The sequence below is a fragment of the Mustela erminea genome, chromosome 6 (assembly GCF_009829155.1).
Source record: "Mustela erminea isolate mMusErm1 chromosome 6, mMusErm1.Pri, whole genome shotgun sequence".
Lineage (NCBI taxonomy): Eukaryota > Metazoa > Chordata > Mammalia > Carnivora > Mustelidae > Mustela > Mustela erminea.
The window spans coordinates 59,329,549-59,351,453 of NC_045619.1; the positions used below are offsets into that span (position 1 = coordinate 59,329,549).

General features: G+C 35.0%; 1 non-coding gene and 1 pseudogene across 1 annotated transcript; both read left to right on the forward strand.

The window, feature by feature from the left end:
- The first annotated feature begins 5,173 nt into the window (after positions 1 to 5,173).
- Positions 5,174 to 5,281, forward strand: LOC116594591. The gene has a single exon (XR_004287304.1). It is a non-coding gene; the product is annotated as a U6 spliceosomal RNA (small nuclear RNA).
- Positions 5,282 to 15,946: 10,665 nt separating this feature from the next.
- On the forward strand, positions 15,947 to 16,060 carry LOC116594556 (annotated as a pseudogene).
- Positions 16,061 to 21,905: the final 5,845 nt, after the last annotated feature.

Genomic DNA, 21,905 nt, shown 5'->3' on the forward strand with positions numbered 1-21,905 from the left:
CTCTGAAAGATATTTCTAGATTTCTTCTTTCTCTTTCCCTCTCTCTGTAATTAGTGCCAAACATGGATATTTCCATATATCTGCATTCATAACAGCATATGCGGTATATTAGTTCGTGGGGTAATTGACATACAATTTAGTAAGATCTTACCTAATTTACAAATTTTCCCCCAATCCAAAATGCTTGATGGCCACCTCCAATCTATATACCAGTGTGTTGCCTAAAGACTGCTACTGCAGTCACACAGACAAACCAAAGGATTTCACAGAAGTTGCAATTAAATAACTTTATCTTACTTTGAACTAGTGCTTGATTTATACATTTCACTAGGTAAAATAAATAAGCTTCTTAAGAACATAGCTTATTCATTCAATTTTTTTTTAATCATAGTATCAGTGTCTTTTTAAGGGAAATGGAACCTCTGCTCTCCAAATATTACTAAATTTAGAACCCCTAAATATAACCTGATAAGAAGAGAGGACCTTTACAACAGTGTTTATTTTATTTTAACGTTTTGTAAACAAATTGGAGGTAAGAATAATCCTTAAAGAGATTAATGGTGTTAGCAGTTCTCATACAGAGTTGAAATGGCAAAACAGACTCCTAATTCAAAGGAAGCAGAAAGTGAAACCAAATTGTCTAATTCTCAATAGCTCAATACGATGAAAAGAACAAACCAAGAGGAGCTTCCAAGATTATTTTTACAATTTTTCAAGGTTATTTTCAGTAGAATTTAAGACAAAAGAAATATCACATTGTTAGTAATCATTTGAAAGAAAATTTTCTTCTTTTTAAAGAAAATCACTTCTTAAACACAATAGTATTCTCCATTTTCATGTTCCTCCAACAGCTGGGGGGGGGGGGATGTAATATTTTAAATGTTCTCTCCCAATTACTTTAACTATTAAACAACCACACCAAGCTTTAATTCACTGATGTTTTCCCATGGAAAATCTTTTTTAAGAAGGACAAGTGACACCTTTAGAAGGAAATGGAAATGAACTTTGACTCAGAGTGACCTGCAGTGGGTAATAAACCTGAGAAATGATATCGTAATAGGCAATATTTTATTTCAGTAAGGAAAAACAAACACACCTAAACAGAAACACAGGTTTGATACATTTCTTCTGAATCAGTCCATAATAGCAATTTGCTCTCCTCTTAAATTACACTCCATGACAAAACTAAACTTTTCAATGTTGGCCATATTCTAAAATGATCTTCCAAAATATTAGGTAATTTTTTACTTATCTAGATATCACAACAGACTTGTTCTTATGTCATCAAGAACTAAGGGATCAACCCTCTGCCCCACCTGCAAGTTTTGTAAGTTTGTATCCTAGATCAAATTTCTCCTTTCCAACTGCATACTTCTATTTCAGTTTTCCACATATGGAACAGAATCATCATCCACTGCTAAGAGAATCTGAGGCTTATCTGAGGTTTTAAAATGATAGTGTCTTTTAGGAATCTGAACCAACCACAATTCTGGCCATTACTAGTATCTCTTCAGTTGGTTGAGTTGTTTTTGCTGTTGTTGTTGTTGTTTTTAAGTTATATTTTTAATTCTTACATGGAATACATTTGTCAACTTTATATTTTGGAGACAAATTTAATATGTTTATCTTGGTTAAATTCTTTTAGGGATAAGATGTATACAATTCAGGAAGGATTACACTTCATTTACAGTCCTCAAACTATTTCTTCATGAGTTTGCAGACTGGTTGGAAAGTTTATGTCTATTTGTGGCTATGAGCCAAGAAGATAGGCAATGCAATCCGTGGAAGGAGCTAAATTTAATGCAGATCGTGGTCCTTCCTGTCTTTCTCTTAGTACTGAATCACCTAACGTTACCCACCTCCCTCGCCCCACTGCCAAGAAATGGGCATAAAGATTTTCAAGCAAAGTTTCAAATACATGTCATTGAATTTCTGATAGGACCTCTGAACTGATATAGATAATGGGAAGTTAAAAATATTTTCATTTTCCAAGATTAGAGATAATGTACAGAGAATATTATAAGTTATAATAACTAGCATATAGAAATTTCTCAATAAGATACTGATTATTATCATATCCAATATGGCCCAACTGAATATTTTTACTCTTCAATGAAGGGTCATTCTTATTGTAATTTCTGTGCTACTGTACTTCTCTAACACTTTGAGGGCTTTATTGAAAATGGATTATAGTTAGTCTGTATTGCCCCCTGCTATGTTCTAAATGTCTGTGTCCCAATAAAATGTTGAAACCCTAACATTTGAGGAATTAGAGTTCTTATAAAAGAGATTCCACAGACATTCCTTGCCCTATATGAAAACACCAGCTATGATTTGAAAAGAGGGTCCTCACCAAAATGTAACCATGCTGGTATCTTGACCTTGGACTTCCAGCCTCCAGAACCATAAGAGATAAGTTTCTGTAATTTATAAGCTACCTAGTCTGTAATACTTTGTTATAGCAGGTTGAAAAGACTAAGACTTCGCTAGGCTAAATACTCTGAAGATTCAAGTTTTAACCTAATTAGTTTTACATTCTATACCTTGCAGAGTGTGGTAACTTGCTCACAGTAGATATTTGTTAAATGCTGATTAAAGTGATTTGAATTAAACAAAGTAGCCACAGAAGATAATGCTCAAAGTGAAATTTTGGATAAAAATAACCACCTACGCATACTAAAACAAAATGCTACTTGATACTACTATTTAGATATTTTCACAAGATGTATACCTTCAGAAAGATTTATTACAGCACAGTGCAAAGATTTGTTTTGTCATCTGTCTTCATGATTACATCATAAGTTCTTGGAGGCAGTATCTGCAGGGTCTATCACAGTGCCTAGCATATAATAACAACTTAATAAATGTTTATTGCATGAGTAACTCAATGGAAGAATAATAAATGAATATACTCAAAGGATAGTTGATCTAAATGAAATTATCATGACTGAAAAGTGCTAGGTTTCTGAAAAAAGTAAAGAAGTAGACAAAAAATGGAGGTCAATAAAATTTTCAATACAAACTAGAATCATAGAAGTATCTTGTGCTGTGTAGAAACATTAAGATTTTGGAAGGTTTATGGTATTGAGCATGTTTACCAGATGATGTTTATTAGTTATTACTATGAGGGAAATGTCTTAAAAACTTTTATGAGGCTATTAGTAGTGAAAAAATATCTCAAGTAACTTATTCAAAGTAGTCCTAATATACACCACTTTTGCTAGTTTGTCTTAAACTACTTAAGAAAACACTAAAAAGATAAAACATGGGATCAAAGCTCAAAAAATACAAGGATAGATCTGGGAGGAACTTCATTAACCAATAATAGGTCAATTTCCTTGGCATTTTCAGTTTTCATTTCACACCTGAAAAAGGAAGATACTTTATGGTTTCCTTGTGTTTCTTCCCATGGGTCTATATCCAGAGTATATACCAACCAATGAAAAAGATGATTCATATGCTGATTTTTGATGTATTTAAAGCTTATTTGCAAATCTCCCCCACTTTCTCATTTGCCATCTTTCTCACCTTCAGAGAAAGCATCTTTCAGAAACAGCTGGGCAAGACCTGTGGAGGGGACCCCTTGATTGCTTATTGTTTACTGGCTGCTTTTTTCTTCAAAAACAAAGCTCTGAAGACAGTGACAGAAATATTCTGGATACAGTGGATGGAGGGACTCTGGTTGCTGTCTATTATATCTTCCAGTTTCAGAGGCCCAAGCAGGAAGTAAAAGAGAAATCACCACCTCAGTAGAATGAATACCTGCTAGAAACTGAGAGTCATATTACAATCTGGACACATCAATTTTGTAAGTGTGAATTTCATGAAGATTTTGTTGTCACTGATTTATCAGAATGTGATTTAGGGTAATTGAGCCATCCTATATGCTGAGAATCAATGAATTCAAGAAGTGCCCATTCAATAATTTGTAACAGGGAAAACAAAAACAAAAACAAAAACAAAAAAACAAAGCAGAACACTAAATAACCAAAACCTATTATGGAATACCACTTTGAAGACCCAAGGGAAGAGTATATCTCTAAAATTAATGTCTTACAAGACTCAAGAGAACATTCTGGAATGTACTTACTATTCTCAATAAAATCCAAGAAGAATGAGCCTCCATCAGGCAGGACTAGTCAGGAGTAAAGAATACAATGAATTATAAAACAGAGATAGACAAGCTAAAGAAAAATTTCAATAAAACTAAATGTATAACAGGAAAATTCAAGCCCATGTTTTACAAGGCTCTGAGGATACTGAACTATAGTAATGATAACACAGAAGCATGAATCAGTGACATGGAAGATGGATTTGAGATGCTCTTTTAAAATGTGCAAGAAGAGGGTAAAGAGATTAAAATTATGAAAGAGAACATGATAGTTCATAAGACCTAAAGGGGAGCTTTAATATGTGACTAATTTATATTCCTAAAGAAGGAACTAAAACATAATGCAGGAGCAGTAAATAAAGATATAATAGGCAAAAATCTGACTGACCTGAATATGCAGATTTGAGTGACATGACTAAATTCAAAATGTACATAAAAATGTAACCTACAAAATTCATATCGAAAAAGTTTTGAATTCCAAGGTAATTAACTAATAATTTAAAAACTGTCAAGTACATGTACTCTGAAAACTGTAAAACATTGATGAAAGAAATTGAAGACAACACAAATGGAACGATATTCCATGCTCCCGATTAGAAGAATAAATATTGTTAAAATGTCTATATGACCCAAAGCAATCTACACATTTAATGCAATCCCTATCAAAATAAACAACAGTATTTTTCACAGAACTAGAATAATCATAAAATTTGTATAGAACCACAAAAGAGACTGAAAAGCCAAAACAATCTCAACAACAAAAAACAAAGCTGGAGGTATCACAATTCCAGATTCAAGTTATACTACAAAGCTGTAGTAATCAAAACGGTATGTACTGGCACACAAACAGACACTTAGATCAATGGAATAAGGTAGAAAGCCCAGAAACAAACCCACGATCATATGGGTAATCTCCAACAAAAGAGTCAAGAGTATGTAATGGGAAAAAGTTTCAACAAATAGTGTTGGGAAAACTGGATGGCTACTTGCAAAAGAATGAAACTGGACCTCTTTCTTAAACCATACACAAAAATAAACTCAAAATGGATTAAAGACCTAAATGTGGTTCACTTCTGTGTCACATACACTGAAATTGGAATGATACAGAGAAGATTATCACAGCCCTTGCACAAAGATGACACAAAAATTTGTGAAGGGTTTCATAAGGAAAAAAAAAAAAGACCTAAAAAGACCTAAATGTGAGACAAAATAAAAATCCTAAAAGAGAGCACAGGCAGTAATTTCCTTGACATTGACCATGGCAACATTTTTCTAGATGTCTCCTGAGGCAAAGGAAACTAAAGCAAAAATAAACTATTGGGGCTACATCAAAACAAAAAGTTCTGCACAGCAAAGGAAACAACAGATCTAAGAAATAACCTACTAACTGGGAAAAGATGATGTATCAGATAAAGGGTAGTATCCAAAATATATAAAGAATGTATACAAACTCAACACCCCCAAAACAAATAATCCCAATTAAAAATGGGCAGAAGACATGAACAGACATTTCTCTAAGGAAGACATACAGGTGGTCGAGAGACACATGAAAGGATGCTCAATATCATTCCTCATCAGGGAAATGCACATCCAAACTACAGTTAGATACCACCTCACACCTGGCCAAATGGCTACACATAAAAACACACAAAAAACACATGTTGGAGAGGATGTGGAGAAAGAGGAGTCCTTGTGCACTGTTGGTGGGAATGCAAACTGGTACAGCCACTGTGGAAAGCAGAATGCAGGTTCCTTTTAAAAAGTTAAAAACAGAACTACCCTCTGATCAGTAATTGCTCTGTTTGGTATTTACCCAAAGAATACAAAAACACTAGTTCACAAGAATATATGCACCCCTATGTTTATGGCAGCATTATTTATAATAGCTAAATTACGGAAGCAGCCCAAGTGTCCACTGATGGATGAATCAATAAAGAAGATGTGTGTGCGTGAGTGTGTGTGTGTGTGTGTGTGGTGAAATATTATTCAGCCGTAAAAAAGAATGAAATCTTGCCATTGCACAGACACGGATGGAGCTAGAGAGTATATTGCTAAGGAAAATAAGTCAGAGAAAGACAAATACCCTATGCTTTCCCTCATAAATGGAATTTAAGAAACAAAAAAATGAACAGAGGAAAAAAGGAGAGAGACAAACCAAGAAACAGACTCTCATCTGTAGAGAACAAACTGATGGTTACCAGAAGGGAGCTGAGTGTGGGGGAGGGGTGGGTAAAATAGGTGACGGAGATTAAAGAATACATTTATCATGATAAGCAGTGATCAATCTATAGAACTGTTAAGTCACTATATTGTACACCTGAAACATAACACTGTATGTTAACTACACTGGAATTAAAATAAAAAAAAACAAAAAACAAAACAAAAACCTGTTAAGTATCCAAATAAGTGGAAAGGGAAAAGAAAGGATTATTCACAAAGGAAAAATGTATCTAGATAGCTTCGGATATTGTTCCTGCAAATATTCTGAAACAGTGAAAAATATCTAAGAACTTTGAAATGATAACATTGTGATCTAAGGATTTCACATCGCAACAACTTGTATTTCTTGTGTAAAAGCCATTAAAGGACGGTTTCAGATGCATAAAGTAGTCAGAAAAAGAACATTTACAAAATGTATGATCTGAAATGTTGCTCCAAATTAATCTCAAGGGATAAGATTTTAAAAATCCAAAGACAGGAGGGTCATGGCACAAAAAGATGTTTAGGTCAAAATATCTGGAATCCTTATTGATAATTCTTTGGTAGGTTGATCCTATGAACTAGAACGTCTTTCACTTGTTTCTCTTCACCTCTCACACCATCCTCGTCACCAGGAAACATATTTCTCATGCTTCATTTTTCGCCTCACAGTTTATAAAGAATCTCTTGTTAGGTCCAATAACTTGGGAACTAACCAGCATGTATGAGATGGCTAGAACATGATATTTGCATGGCTGAGATACTATGCTTGAGAGAGTTTCTGTTTGTTCCACATAAGGCAATGTGTCATCAATTTTCTTTTTTTACTAACTTTTTTCTCATTAATGGGGCTAGTATTATGAGTAGATGTTTTTTTACAGATTAGGAAACTGTTGCTCAGGAAGGCTAGTTGACTCAATACCCCCACATCTGTGGGAAATAAATTTGAATTTGTGTCTTCTGACTTCAGATCACATACTTACTTCTTATGTATCTTGAATTTATGACCTCTTTGTGGATTTTCAAAAATGGTACTTTATATGTTTTCTTGGTTTTATTTCATCAAAAAAGAAATAATCTTTATGTCACTGAATATTTGTAATTGGTCTAACCTATACTGTTCAACTCTCAAGTGTATAATTACTATCCATAAAGATATTTATATCTAAAAAAGTTGGCATAATAGATTCCAAATCTTTTTTTTTTAACATATATTGTCTTGATTACTCTGAATCAGATTATAGCCCAGCATTACATTTTTGGTGAGAAATTTGAGAACACTTAGTTTTAGCTACAGTGAGACTTTAAAAAAATACATTTTGATATAGTTTCAAAATTATGAGGATTTACTAGAATAGTGTAAAGAACCCCTATACGACATATACCTAAATTTCCCAATTACTTTTGTTGCCCCATTTAGTTTATCAATCTCTTCTATTTCTCTCTATATTTATACATACATGCATATTTTCCTTCAAGTATTTGAAAATACATTGAAATCGTGCCCTTTCATCCTTAAATAATTTAGTGTGTGTTCTGAGTCTCCAAATCAGAAAATTTAACTCAATGACATATTATTATCTAATCCACAGTCCCTGTATTATATACGGTTATAAAGGGGGCTCCTGGCTGGCTCAGTCAGTACAACATGAAAGAGAGTCTTGATCTCAAGCCAAAGTTGCTTCCCAATTTCCACTCTGATTCACAATGTGATCAAATGTTATAACAATAAAATCTTAAAAGTATAAATGTGTGTTTGTTTTCCTTAAACTACAGTTCTGAAGATAATCCGGGATGCCAACTCCATATTTTTTAATGGCTCTGTTCCTTAGTTTCACTAGAAGGACAACTCTGATATTTCCTATTGGAGGTGAAATAAAGATAGAATGTTTCTTCTTTGAACCAACTAGTACTTTCAGGCTTTATTGGATTTTTTTTTAACGTTTATGGAATTTAAAAAATTAAAGAAACTCAAAAGGGACTTAGATAGAACTTTCAATAAATATTTACCCCTAAAGTACAGCTGAAAAAGGTAATTTTGCTAGAATAAAATAAAGAGGTCCACTTGACTTTTACAATTTTAAGATCCCTGAAAACACATTGTTTGTTGAACAATTATGAGCTAGGGTGCAAAAAATACCCAATTCTATAGCCATGTAAATTTGAACAAAATTAATATGGTTTCTTCCTCAGAGCCTTGAATATATATTAATCTTAAATCTATAGAATACAGAGCATTTCTCCAATTTGCTTGACCACATAAGCCTTTTTGGAAGATTGCCTATAATAGTTTCATTGTCTAACTGACTTTAGAAGTTGCCTTAAATTCTGAAAAACAACATAACATAACTCACATCAGATATCTTTAAGGCTTTAGTAAGAGCAAAATTATAAAGAAATATCATTTTTAAAAAAATTTTTAAAGAGATTTTATTTATTTATTTGACAGAGAGAGATGACAAGCAGGCAGAGAGGTAGGCAGAGAGAGAGGAGGAAGCAGGCTCCCTGCTGAGCAGAGAGCCGGATGCGGGGCTCAATCCCAGGACCCTGAGATCATGACCTGAGCCAAAGGCAGCAGCTTAACCCACTGAGCCACCCAGGTGCCCCAAGAAATATTATCTTTTATTTCCCTGTTCTTAGTTTGGGATTACATATAAGTAAAGGACAACTAAAACAATGAAGCCATATAGAGAAGAAAATGATGAACAGAACTGTACATGAGCAATTCAAATGACTATGGAAGAACCATACAAATGACTACTAATAATGAAAGTGATGATTAGCCAGATGGAATATAGTGTATTCTGAGGCAAAAAGTACACGTATTGAGACTTTTGCTCCTCAAGATCATTCTCCCCTAGATGTCCATCAACAGATGAATGGATAAAGAAGATGTGGTATATATATACAATGGAATACTACACAGCCATCAAAAGAAATAAAATCTTGCCATTTGCGACGACATGGATGGAACTAGAGGGTATTATGCTTAGTGAAATAAGTCAATCAGAGAAAGACAATTATCATATGATCTCCCTGATATGAAGAAGTTGAGATGCAATGTGGGGGGTTTGGGAGGTAGGAAAAGAATAAATGAAACAAGATGGGATCAGGAGGGAGACAAACCATAAGAGGCTCTTAATCTGAGAAAACAAACTGAGGGTTGCCGGGGGGAGGGAGGTAGGGAGAGGGTGGTGGGATTATGGACATTGGGGAAGGTATGTGCTATGGTGAGTGCTGTGAAATCTGTAAACCTGGTGATTCACAGACCTGTACCCCTGGAGCTAATAATACATTATATGTTAATTAAAAAAAAAAGATCATTCTTCTTTTCTTCATTAGAATATAGAGGTTAATGTTAACTTTTAAAAATGTTTATTAAAGGCTCTAAGTCCCTTTTGAGTTCCTATAATTTTTAAAATTCCATAAAGTTTAAAAAATCCAATAAAGTCCGAAAGTACTAGTTGGTTCAAAGAAACATTCTATCTCTATTTCTCCTTCAATAGGAAATACCAGAGTTGTCCTTCTAGTGAAACTAAGGAACAGAGCCATTAAAAAATACGGAGTTGGCATTCTGGATTGTCTTCAGAACTGTAGTTTAGGAAAACAAACACTTCTTTATACTATTAAGATTTTGTCATGATAACATTTGATCACATTGTGAGTCAGGGTGCAGCAACTTTGGCTTGACTGTGCTCAGCTCGGTAGTCTTCTTTTCTTAACTTCTGAAGAATGGTTACCAAGATCAAGTAATTAACACACCCATCACTTCACATAGTTAAAGTAGTAAACTTTTTTTTTCTTTTTGTGGTAAATGCTTAAGATCTATAAGGTTACTCGTGTGGCTGTATTCAATTAGGAGTTTGCTAGGGCTGGAACATCCAAGATGGCTCCTCATCTCCCAGGGTCTTTCCTCCAACAGTCTTCCCTCTAGCTTGGGTTTCATCACACTTCTGATTGTGTCACACTTACCATTGGGTTATTGGCTAAACCAAATCACATGGCCAAGCCTAGAGTGGGAAAGGACGATACCCAAGCATGTGCATGTTATGAGCTGTGATGTTTTAGGGGCCACCAGTAAAACAGCCTGCCCCAAGGGGAAGAATTTAGATCTATTTTTGTCTGTGTTGGCCAATCATTTGCATCTGATCATCCATTCTTAAATTTTGCTTCTCTAGATAAAGACAGAAACTAAAAAAAAAATGAGCATGTATTTATAAAAATGCTTGGTAGTATTTTGGGACACAAACATTTTGTCGCTAAAAAAATTTGACAACTCTAACTGGGGTCACACATAATTTAAATAGCCAAGATTACACCTGAAAGTTGAACTGTTTCTAACGTATTGGCTACTAAAATTAATATCATTGCTAATATCACAGTAAAGTAAAATAGGACTTTTGGGCAAGGAAGTAGGATACACAGAGCTGCCATCGAGCTGCCTTTTGGGAAGTCACTTAAATTTTTTAGGCCTCGGCTCTTTATATATTAAAATTAGTATCTTGAGCTAAATTGCACCTTCACACTCTTTGAGCTCTAAAATTTGTCATATTCTTAAAAGTTCTTTAAGTAGCATTAGAAACATGCAAAAAACAAAATGTAACCCAAATTCCCTCATTAGTCATCTGTTCCAGGGATTGTGATGAATATGTAAACATTGATTTACAGTTGTGAAGATTCTAATTCAACCAATTGGGCCTTGTATTTGCCTTTTTTTTTTTTTTTTATTTGACAGAGGTCACAAGTAAGCAGAAAGGCAGGCAGAGAGGGAGGGGGAAGCAGGCTCCCTGCCAAGCAGAAAGCCCAATGTGGGGCCCAATCCCAGGACCCTGAGATCATGACCTGAGCTGAAGGCAGAGGTTTAACCCACTGAGCCACCCAGGTGCCCCTTGTAGTTGCCTTTTAAAACTGCAGTCACTACAGAAAACATGGTCAGGGGGTGTTTCCAGGATCTACGTGCTCTTGGATATTCCAGGATAGCATCATGATAGAACTCAGTAATAAAAAAGGTCCTTATAGAAGACTAGATGATACTTTGCATAAATCTACAAATATTATGATTTAAAAAAAGAAAGAGAGGTTACAATGTCTTAAAATTGTAGAAGTTAAGGGGTGCTTGGTAATCCCTGGATACTAAAGGTAAAGCTTAAAAAACATTTCTTACTTTTAAATTTTTCTTCCCCGGCTTTCTGCCTTTCCAACATTCTGGGGCTGTTGAGTAACTTCATCTGCAAAACCCCTCCAACATCCCCCTCCTACTCCCATGAGTACCTTTTCCCTTCCACTCATTTAGTTTAGATTTCTTTTTACCCTTTCAAACAAATCACCCTAAGCTTACAGAGATCTAAGACATTACCTTGTGTCTGCTGATCAACTGTTGTTTGCAAGGTAGAATTTCTGGCAAACCCGTAAATTGTTTCCTTTCTCTAGTTCTTATTTCCTTTTCCTTGGGCATTGCTAAATTTTTATACCACTTCACATTGTGGATGCAGCATCTCCAAATAAGTTAGTTCACAAGCTAGTTGATTTCATTTTTCTACCTTCTTATATCCCATGTCTCTCATACCAATTGGCTCATCCTTTTGATGAGGAAAAGTTCTCCCTGATATGTGGGCTTCAAGTAGTGCTGAAATGAGCTCTGGACCCATAATGGGATTTCCATGCAGAAATTATTTCTGCTTTGGGTTACTGACCCATAATGTAAGCTTATTTTTATGATTTGAGCTGAGCTCCCTTTTCACCCTGAGTCCTCCACTTCTCTCGGGTTGATCTTGCTATCTCTGATTATGACATAGAGCTGTCTTACAGAACTCTCTAGGATGACAGAAATGTCCCCTATTTGTGCCATTGCACACTGTTACGCATTGTAATTTAGCTGCTTCACAAAACTGTGTTTTTCTCCACAATCAGATATGAAACTCTCTGAGGTCAGAAACTGTGTTTAACATTTCTTTTGTGTTCCTCTTGGCAACACAGCATATGCCTGGCACCTGGTTGCCGCTCCCTGTTTATTGAATGGATAAATAAAGTTGGTTACATTAGGGAGCAGGGTGACTGGGCAGATGGTGCCCAAATCACAAAAGCCTCGCTTTTTTTCTCCTAGAAGTGATGGCAATATTTTGATAATTTTCCCGTAAGGTTCCAGAAAAATCTCTGAGGACGAGAATATCCAGTTAGGGGGCCTGGTAAGCAGAGAACCTGTTTCTGGGAAATTGCAGGCTAAAGTTCAGCGGTGTTGCATGCCAGGTTTGTCTCTGATTTCCTCCCAGGATAAAATCCACCTAAGCAGAAAAGAGTACAGGAGTGAAATTCTAAGCTTTCTCTCATGTGTGTAGAAAGCCACATGGTGGCTCCCACCACTAGTGATTTCAGACCTGTGTAATAGTTCTGTTTTGACTTCTTGCAACTTCTTGAAATTGTTGGCTATCTTATCGGTATATTTTGTCTATTCGAACTGTTGGCATGAAGATGATTACTCCCGAACTTTCTCAACTGGAGTGGGACAAGAAAACAAAAAGATAAAGCAAATAACAAAAGCAATGCAACACACTGCTTATGATTTCAAACTATCCTGATGAAACATTTCTGAATATCATGTGAAACTATCAGTAGGTTTGGAAAGATATACCAGACTGAAGTAACAATACATTGTCAGTAACGTTTTTGGAAATAGTCAACAATGTTTAGAATTTGTTTACACATATGGAATGTGTTTTAGATGTAACAGCCAGGAAAACCTCATTATTACAGACTTCACTGGAAGATCTCTGAGGTCCCTTCCAGCTTTAAAATGCTGAATATAATTCAGAATTTATGATAATTTGAACTAGGCTAGGCTGAAATTTACTTTTGTATGATCTATGGAGCAAGGATTTGCTAATAGTGTAAACAAGATTGCTTGAGGCTTTTAACCAAGCTGTTCTTAAAGATTTTAACACATTGTGTGATACAAATGGGTCTACCTAATTTCAGACGATTCCCACCTATTTATTAAAGCATGCAATGAAAGTCTGTTACTTAGAAGTGCTTTTATCAGCAGCTAAATTTACAGTGTGAATTTGAAAGTAATATATCTGCATTTCTTATTAGCGTTTCTAATTTGTTATTATTTGTTGTTGTTAATTCAGACTGGTTTCTTCAAGAGTAGAATATATCAGTGAGGTTTTTTTATAATTAGAAATGACTATTCCAAATACGATTGTTTATTTCAGTTGTTTATTTTTCCTTTCCTTTATGGCATTTGCTCTTTATATCTTGATTTATTTACAACATATACTTATTAAGCATTGATATTATTTCACTGCTATTCCAGGTGCGATTGAGTTTTTGTGGCAACCTGATTACTCTTTAAGGAATAATTAAACACTCAGAGCATCTTATATTTAGCTCTGATTCTAATATTTGTTTATAACTCTTCAAGAGTACAATAAATTCACATAGAAACTATAAGATTAGGTCGATTCCTATAGTCTTCATTATTTTTTCTTAAACAGGCTGTCATCTTAATTTGTTTTTCTTGATGTTAAACTAATTCCCCATTTATACAAAGGCTAAGAAAGTCTATACTATACTATGGAACTGAAAACTGACTCTAGGCAACAAGGTTGACTATTTTACTTAAGACAGCAAAGATTCTTCTCAAGATTTGTACAATTAACAGATGCATATTTTACAAAAATGAATATCAAAAATAGATACTTTGTAAGATCTTCTATAGTTTAGAATGGTAATTCAAAAATCATTGAATAAAAAACACAGTATAAGAAATATTTAGTATCAGTCACTATAGCTAAAATATGAAATAAGTTCTACCAGAATAGGTGTGCATAAAAATCTCTACGGTTTCTCTCTGCCAGCATACAGATGTATTGATAACACATAGGGCAGTGGCTATAGCAGCTGGCTAAATTTTATAGGCCCTGTTTATAGTAAAAGGTAAAGAGCAATGTCTGTGATAATATCAAACCCGTACAATTCATACAAAACTACTACCTCAGTAGTGCTTTCACTTTTTTAAAACATTTAAACTTACACTATTAAAATGTTCAGTTCAATAGTATTTGTTAAATACATGTTATACTACTTGCACTAGCCTGAGTGCTCTGTACATGTTATCTTACTTAATCCTCACAAGAACCTGTGAAGTAGGAGCACTGATTATCTCATTTAATAAAGGGGGATATGGAGGCCCTGAGTGAGCAACTTGCACGAGGGACACGATGGAAGAAACACCTGATCACACATCTGTCTGATTCTAAAATGTTCGCTCTCGTCCTTCAAGTTATTGTCTTTCTGAGAAAAGATTTTTTTCATATATTTTCTCATGGTGTCCCTTGCACTGATTATCTTAATTACCTTTTTCTCTCCATATATTAAATATCAAAAGCCATTCATGTCACTAAACAATGAGAGAAGTTTTTTGAAAAGGTATGGCACTATTATGTTGGAAGAGGCGAAAAACGACCTAAGGCCTTACATGTTTTGAATGGTGGTCTAATAAAATTTGAATATAGCTATTGGGAGATTATTTTGCTCAGCCATCCAAGGGGGCATCTTTTGAAATTCTATCTTGTTCCACCAATGTTTCAATGTTAAATTATTCATCTGAATTCTTTTTTTTCTTTTTTTTTTTTTAAGATTTTATTTGTCAGAGAGAGAGAGAGAGAGAGAAAGCAAACGCAGGGGGAGAAAGAGAAGCAAACTCTGTGCTGAGCAGGGAGCCCCCTGTAGGGACTCCATCCCAGGACCCTGGAATCATGACCTGAGCCGAAGGCAGATGCTTAACTGACTAAGCCACCTAGGAGTCCCCCGAAATTCTTTTACCAGTGAAATGATTTATGCATCTCATTCAACTCAGGACTTCTGCTTCATGCTGGTTAGTTGGAAAGGGTAAGTTTTACTCATTACTTCCTAACATAAAGAAAGTGTGATGATGTAGAAAATATAACTTATTGAAATACTCACTTTTAGAGATTCTCATACATGAGACTTAAAATTTAGTGATCTCTAAATCTTTCCTTGGTTTATTTTAATCCTTTTTTCTCTCTAAAATGAGTATTACTCCAGACTTTACAGTAAGTATTACCCAAATGCAGAGAGCACCCAACTCAAAGTAAGCTATTTTGATGCTACCAATAAAACTCCAGTGGCGTTTTGGCTTGGTGGTCCCTAATGATTGAACTTGCTACACATAATTAACAAAAAATAAAACCAAGAAAGGATATAACTGCACATGATAAAATCTGTTAACTAAAATTAGATGAAGAATAGCATCTTATTAAAATATTTTTGTATAATATTATCCAGGAAAATTTATCTTGGTAGAATAATGACCCAAACCAAAACGTGAGAAAGTATAACCATTAAAAAGTTTTGATTTGAGGGCGCCTGGGTGGCTCAGTGGGTTAAGCCGCTGCCTTCGGCTCGGGTCATGATCTCAGGGTCCTGGGATTGAGTCCCGCATTGGGCTCTCTGCTCAGCAGGGAGCCTACTTCCTCCTCTCTCTCTCTCTGCCTGCCTCTCTGCCTACTTGTGATGTCTCTCTGTCAAATAAATAAATAAAAAATCTTAAAAAAAAAAAAGTTTTGATTTGAAAAAAATTGATTAATCAAATTTTTCTTATAAAATTTACATTGCAGCTTTGCACAGTGGCAGTGTCATAGCCAATGAGGTTTATCCAAAGTGCGATTATTGCTAATTGAAAATTTACATTGCAAATAACTGATCCCAATTACAAATCTTCGGTAGAAGAAAAAAGACAATGGAACTAAGAATAGTATGTAACTACTCTATGTAACAAGTTGATCATGGATTTAATTGGGCTTAATGGATTTACTCTAAAAAGTAACCTAAAATATTTATTCTAAAAAATAAAATTTATCAACATTTCTATAATGACAAAATATTTATGTTCATAAATAGAAAGTCAAAATATCAAAATGTCAAAGTTAGGGTTCAAAATATTTACCCCTCAAAATAGTAAAGAGAGCAGGTTCAAAATATTTTGTATTGTTTCCAGATCTACTGTTTCCCTCACCAAATCTTCTCATTTACAAAATGAATTTGATAATGATAATATCTGTCCCATCTACCAACTCATAGAATTTTTGTAGAGATCAAATGAGATAATAATTATAAAAGTGTTTGTTAATTAAGATGTTATTTAATAGCATTTAAAATAGTATTTATTATTCCAAACTGCTTATTAGACATCCTTAGTTGAATGCATACCTAGTACTAATTAAAATTACAGCAGCCCCTGCCCAACAACCCCCACCCCCACCACCCTGGGCAATTAACCTTTCTCTGTAACTTCTTTACTCTGTCAATGATATCATGATTCTAACAAGTCTTCAGGATTTGAGAGTTGAAAACTCAGAATTTCTTGGGACTCCTTCATCATAACCACTGAAGCTAAATAGAACATGCTAATGAGATTACAAATGCTATAACCAAATTATGGTTACACTTCAATTGCTTTTCAGTGATAGCCTTATCCCATTTTAGATAATAGATACATTTCTGAAAGTTTGCAGAAATTATTTTTTTTAAATGAAATTCAATTCTATATGTAAAAAATGTTATTTTATGGAATCTACTTTGAAGTTTTGGGTAGGGTGAAAAATTCATTGTCACTATAGATTTTTCTATATGTTCTGTCATTAAAATATGGCACACAAATATTGTTTTCCTTTTTTCAAAGAAGCTCTTGTAAAGGACATAACAAGTGTAGTTCATTGAAGATTTGCTTCTCTCACCAAGCTAGTGATTCAATGACCCATTGAATTAGTGTCACTGTGGTTATGTGGTTTGGTTTTCTGCTTTATATTAAACCTAAAAGCTTTAAATAAATGAGTGTGATTAATTGAAAGTTTTAAGCAGTAGTAAAACAAGGTCAAAGAAGAAGGAACAAAGAGTTATCCTGTACTTTATGTTTGAGGCAGTGCAGATGACATTTAAGATATAACTGTAAGGAACAACTAAATTATAGTGACCATAACTTAGCTGTGTGATCAATTTTATTTTCAGTGAGACTTGGGATAAAACAATATGAATCAGTAGAACGAATTTTGTTTGCCAGGGTAACTGTTCACAGTATTTGAGTGAATTTATTGTGTGGAAAAGAAATATATTAATTTTTTTAATGATAAAAGTTTAAAAAATGGTACTAGTGCATGTTATAAAAATTGGTGTTATAGAGCCATCTCAGGCATTTGCTTTCTTATTCTGGGAAGTTTTTATTATTTGAAGATTTTTTTTCACATGATTTTATCAATTCTTATGTATTCTTCACAAATTTCTAAGCACATCAATGAATCCATCTTGATATGACTATGATTAACTTAAATGACATGGTCATGGTTTAATCATACATGTTAAGCATAAAGTCATTTTTCTTATGTAACTACTAAAATTAAAGCTGAGAGACCCAAGTTTAGAACATTTCTATTTCACTAGTATAACAGAAACCAGATCAATATGTGGAAAATACGAGAATGTATCATAGTACAATTCTTCAAAAATTTTAAGGCAATAGGTGAGGATATCATTAAAAAATATGACGGCATATAGACCAGCAAGACAAGCCTCCTGTAATTAGGTTATAGCTTTTAAGATGAAATTGTATAGATTTCCATGTTTCTTTATGGACGAGGCGGGGCAGTGGGGTGGGGGGGAGAAAGAAAGAACAGGGAAAAAAGCAAGAAAAAAAAAAAGAATTGGAACAAAGGTTTTGTATTATTCATCCAAAGCTGCGTGGACCCAGTGGTATCTGAGTAGTACAAGTAGCACCTTCATCTGTAATGCCTAGAACAGGTATGGAAAGAAACGAATTCACTAACTAATGAAATTAGTATCTGAACTGATCTTAAGAGATAACATATGTTGAGCCACAATGTTATTTCCAGTGTAAAGTGTGGTAACCAAGTTTACCTTAGTCCCTACCATTCATAAAATGGTTGAAGGTTTTATGAGTGGGTTATATTTTTAGGTGCGTTCAATTAATTAATTAATTATAAAAGGATTTTATTTATTTATTTATTTATTTGACACAGACAGAGAGAGAGCACAAGTAGGCAGAGCAGCAGACAGAGGGAGAGGGAAAAGCAGGCTTCCTGCTGAGCAGGGAGCCAGATATGGAGCTCAATCCCAGGACCTGAGCTGAAGCCAGACGCTAAAGCGATTGAGCCACCCAGGTGCCCTGCATATGAAGTGGTCAATTTTTCTATGGTTAGTGACTGCATATTCTGGATTTTCCACTTCGGTCTAGACTTCATAAAAATATTATTATTATTATTTTTTAATAAAAGCAAGTCTCTAGATGTATAATTAAATGAAATTTACTCTGAATTATTTCTGTGTAATTAAGTCACAAATGAGAAGAAAAAAAGGCTATTATCAGGCATTTCCTACTTTTATTTATTTTACTTAATTTTTAAAAAAAGATTTTATTTATTTTAGAGAGAGAGAGAGAGTGAGCAAAGGGAGAAGCAGACTCCGCAGTGTGGAGCCTGACGTCGGGTGTGATCTCAAGACCCTGGGATCATGACCTGAGCCGACATTAGATGCTTAACCCACTGAGCCACCCAGGCACCCCAGATATTTCCTCGGTTTTAGATCTAGAATATATGGACATTTTATCTATGGCGTAATATCATATTTCAATATTGTGTTTTCATTAATTAGTGGTATACATTGTACCCCTTAAACTATTGTTTGAACTATAATTTCCAGGTCCCTGAGCTATCCTTTCCTGCTTTAAACAAAGAATGTTTAAGGTGTAAGCGCATCTAAACTAGGTGAGCAGAATGCAAAGGATTTTATTCCTTTCAGCATTGAATGGTATATTCTCTCTCACGTTCTCCATCGAACCTTCTCTTCCTGTATTTCCTGTGTCACTCTGTCCACCTCCATAAGTCCTGAGGTCCCTGTGTGTCTGTCTGCTCCATTGTCATTGTTCTCATTCACCCCCTTGTTATTCCTCAAGTGAACTATTATTCTGTTCTCCACCTTCACTCTCTCTTCCATTCCCCAGTGTACGTTCCATTCTGTTGCCAGAATTATTTATCTAAAATTTGAATCGTACTAAATTACTCTCTTTAGAACCTTCAGGGCCACTCTCAGATAAATGATCTCCCTCTCCAGACTTATCTCCTCTTAACTTCCTGCCTCACAATAAGTACTATAGTCACACTGAGTTCTATGTCTTTCCCCTATGACTGCATACCAACTTGGGTGTCCACACCTCTAATATACTGATAAATCTTCTTTCCAGGATCTCTTGAAAATGGTAGCTGGCCCTCTAGTTCTTTCTGAACCTCTCTAGGGAACTTCATTTAGAGGTTAGGAAGGGAGAGGAGAGGGCACTATCTATGAGCTGTCGCCAGGTGTCAGCTACTTCCTGTAGATAATCTGACTTAAGTCCTCACAACAACTGTATGACATGGGTATCATTTTTATTTTACAAATACAATTAAAAAATATTAGGTTGAGATTGTCAAAGGCAATCCCTGTGGTTAAATGTAGAGCCTAATATATACGTATACCAAATCACCACAGTGTAAGCTTTAAATATCTTATAATTTTGCTTGTCAATTACTATCTCGATAAAGCTGAATAAAAACAGAGTCCTTCTTTAACAAGAGGGAAAAAAAAGCTGTGCCTAGTATCAAACATTTGACTCCAAGGACCAAAATCTTTGCACTGTGTGACAGACGTTCTAGATCTTTCACCAGGATCAGGGTATCTTACCACCTGGAAGTAGATCAGGTTAAAGTATGGTATGTTCCTGTGATTCACTCACAATACAGAATAGATTTTGGTCTTTGAGAGTTGCCAAGATCGATCCTCATCATCTCACTCCCACAGATACCATGGGCCAATAGTCTCTATCTTGCTACTTTAATATTTTGTCCAGAGGGATCATCAATTCCCAGCGGTGTCCCTCTAGATGAACCTTGGAGCAGATCTCACTTGGGTCCACATTCACTGGCTAACTGATTCTACAAAATTGGCTCCCAAATCACGAGTTAGCCACATAGATGGGAACTGTCAATAAACACTATAAAACTCAGGGTCCCAAGAAAACAATGTACTATGTTTTCAATTATCATTTTTAAGTGATACACATATTCAACATTTTACACAGAGAGCACCTGTGGGTGGGGAATTTGGGGACAATGATTTGGGGAATTTGGGGACAATGGTTCAGCTTATAATGTTATAATGTTAGGAGACCTTTATTTTCCTTTGAAAACAGAAATTATTACTTTGACATGAAGCTGGCCAGGTGGCAAAAATGAGGTTAGGACAGAGAAAAAACACGATGCCCGCATATCTGCAAACAGTGCTTGAAAGAGACGAGCTCCCCAGAGGCTATAACTCTGTGATCGAAACCACCAGTTTGTAAGAGAATAACATGGGTGAGGACTGTAGTTAGTTAGCAGGGAAACTGCTTGTCACCAAAAACAATGTCTATGCAAACAAAAACCTTGTGTTCTGGCCTGCTGAGAAGAATTCCAAACAAAGGTCCCTGATGGATTGGTTGTCACAATGGACAATGCTTCCCCAGATTTTGCTTTAATTTTCCCCTTCCCCCATCCTGTTCCTTCTCTCTTGATTTTTAGCACTCCCCTTCAATTCCTGGTTCCTACAAAATACACAATTTGTAGGCGATATTTTGGTTCAGACACTGACACGTGATTTGGAGATTTTAAATTCTGTGTACAATAGTATTGTTACATGTGTGTTAGAAGTGAAACAGCAGAGATTCCCAGACACTCCCTGTTTCACACTGAATGGTGTGTTAAGCAAAGTCATCAGCAAGAAACAGTTGCCTGGGTTAAATTTTGTATGGGTCTGGAGTACATTTTAATTGTCGATAGCTTACTTATTTTTCTAGTATCTGACCTTCCTACAAGCAGATGAATATTAATGATAATGGTAAAAGCAAAGGCAACATGGCAGAACTTACATTTTACTCTACTTTACCATCAATTTTGGGGACTGGGAAGTACCTAAGTTTTTGTTGTCTGAAGGAATATATTTATAAGGTCTGCCTACTTACACAGATTAAGAATTTACTTTGGGGGAAAAAGGACAGTAACTATTTCTTTCATTTGTTACCTCACTGGAAACAAGGTGGGAAGTGGTAGAAAGTAGGTAAGAGAAATCATCTACCAGGTGTGGTGACAAACTTGTTTTTATTCAACACACATATATGCAGTGTTTCAAAATGATTACCAAGTTCAGTATGGCCACAATTCCTGTTGTCACACAAATTTGCGATACTTTTTTCTTCTTGCATAGCTTAAGATTCTTTCTTAGATGTGAATTAATAATCACAAAAACTATCACATATTTTGAATTATTTCAAATATTTGTGAGGACAATTATATTTAGAGGGAAAGAACTTCTGAGGTTAAATTTTTTAAAAGCTATTTATTTATTTATTTATAGATTTTATTTATTTATTTGAGAGAGAGAGACAGAGCAAGCAGGGGGATGAGCAAAGGCAAAAGGAGAAGCAGATTCCCTGCTGAGCAGGAAGCACAACGTGGGGCTTGTTCCAGGACCCTGGGATCATGACTTGAGCCGA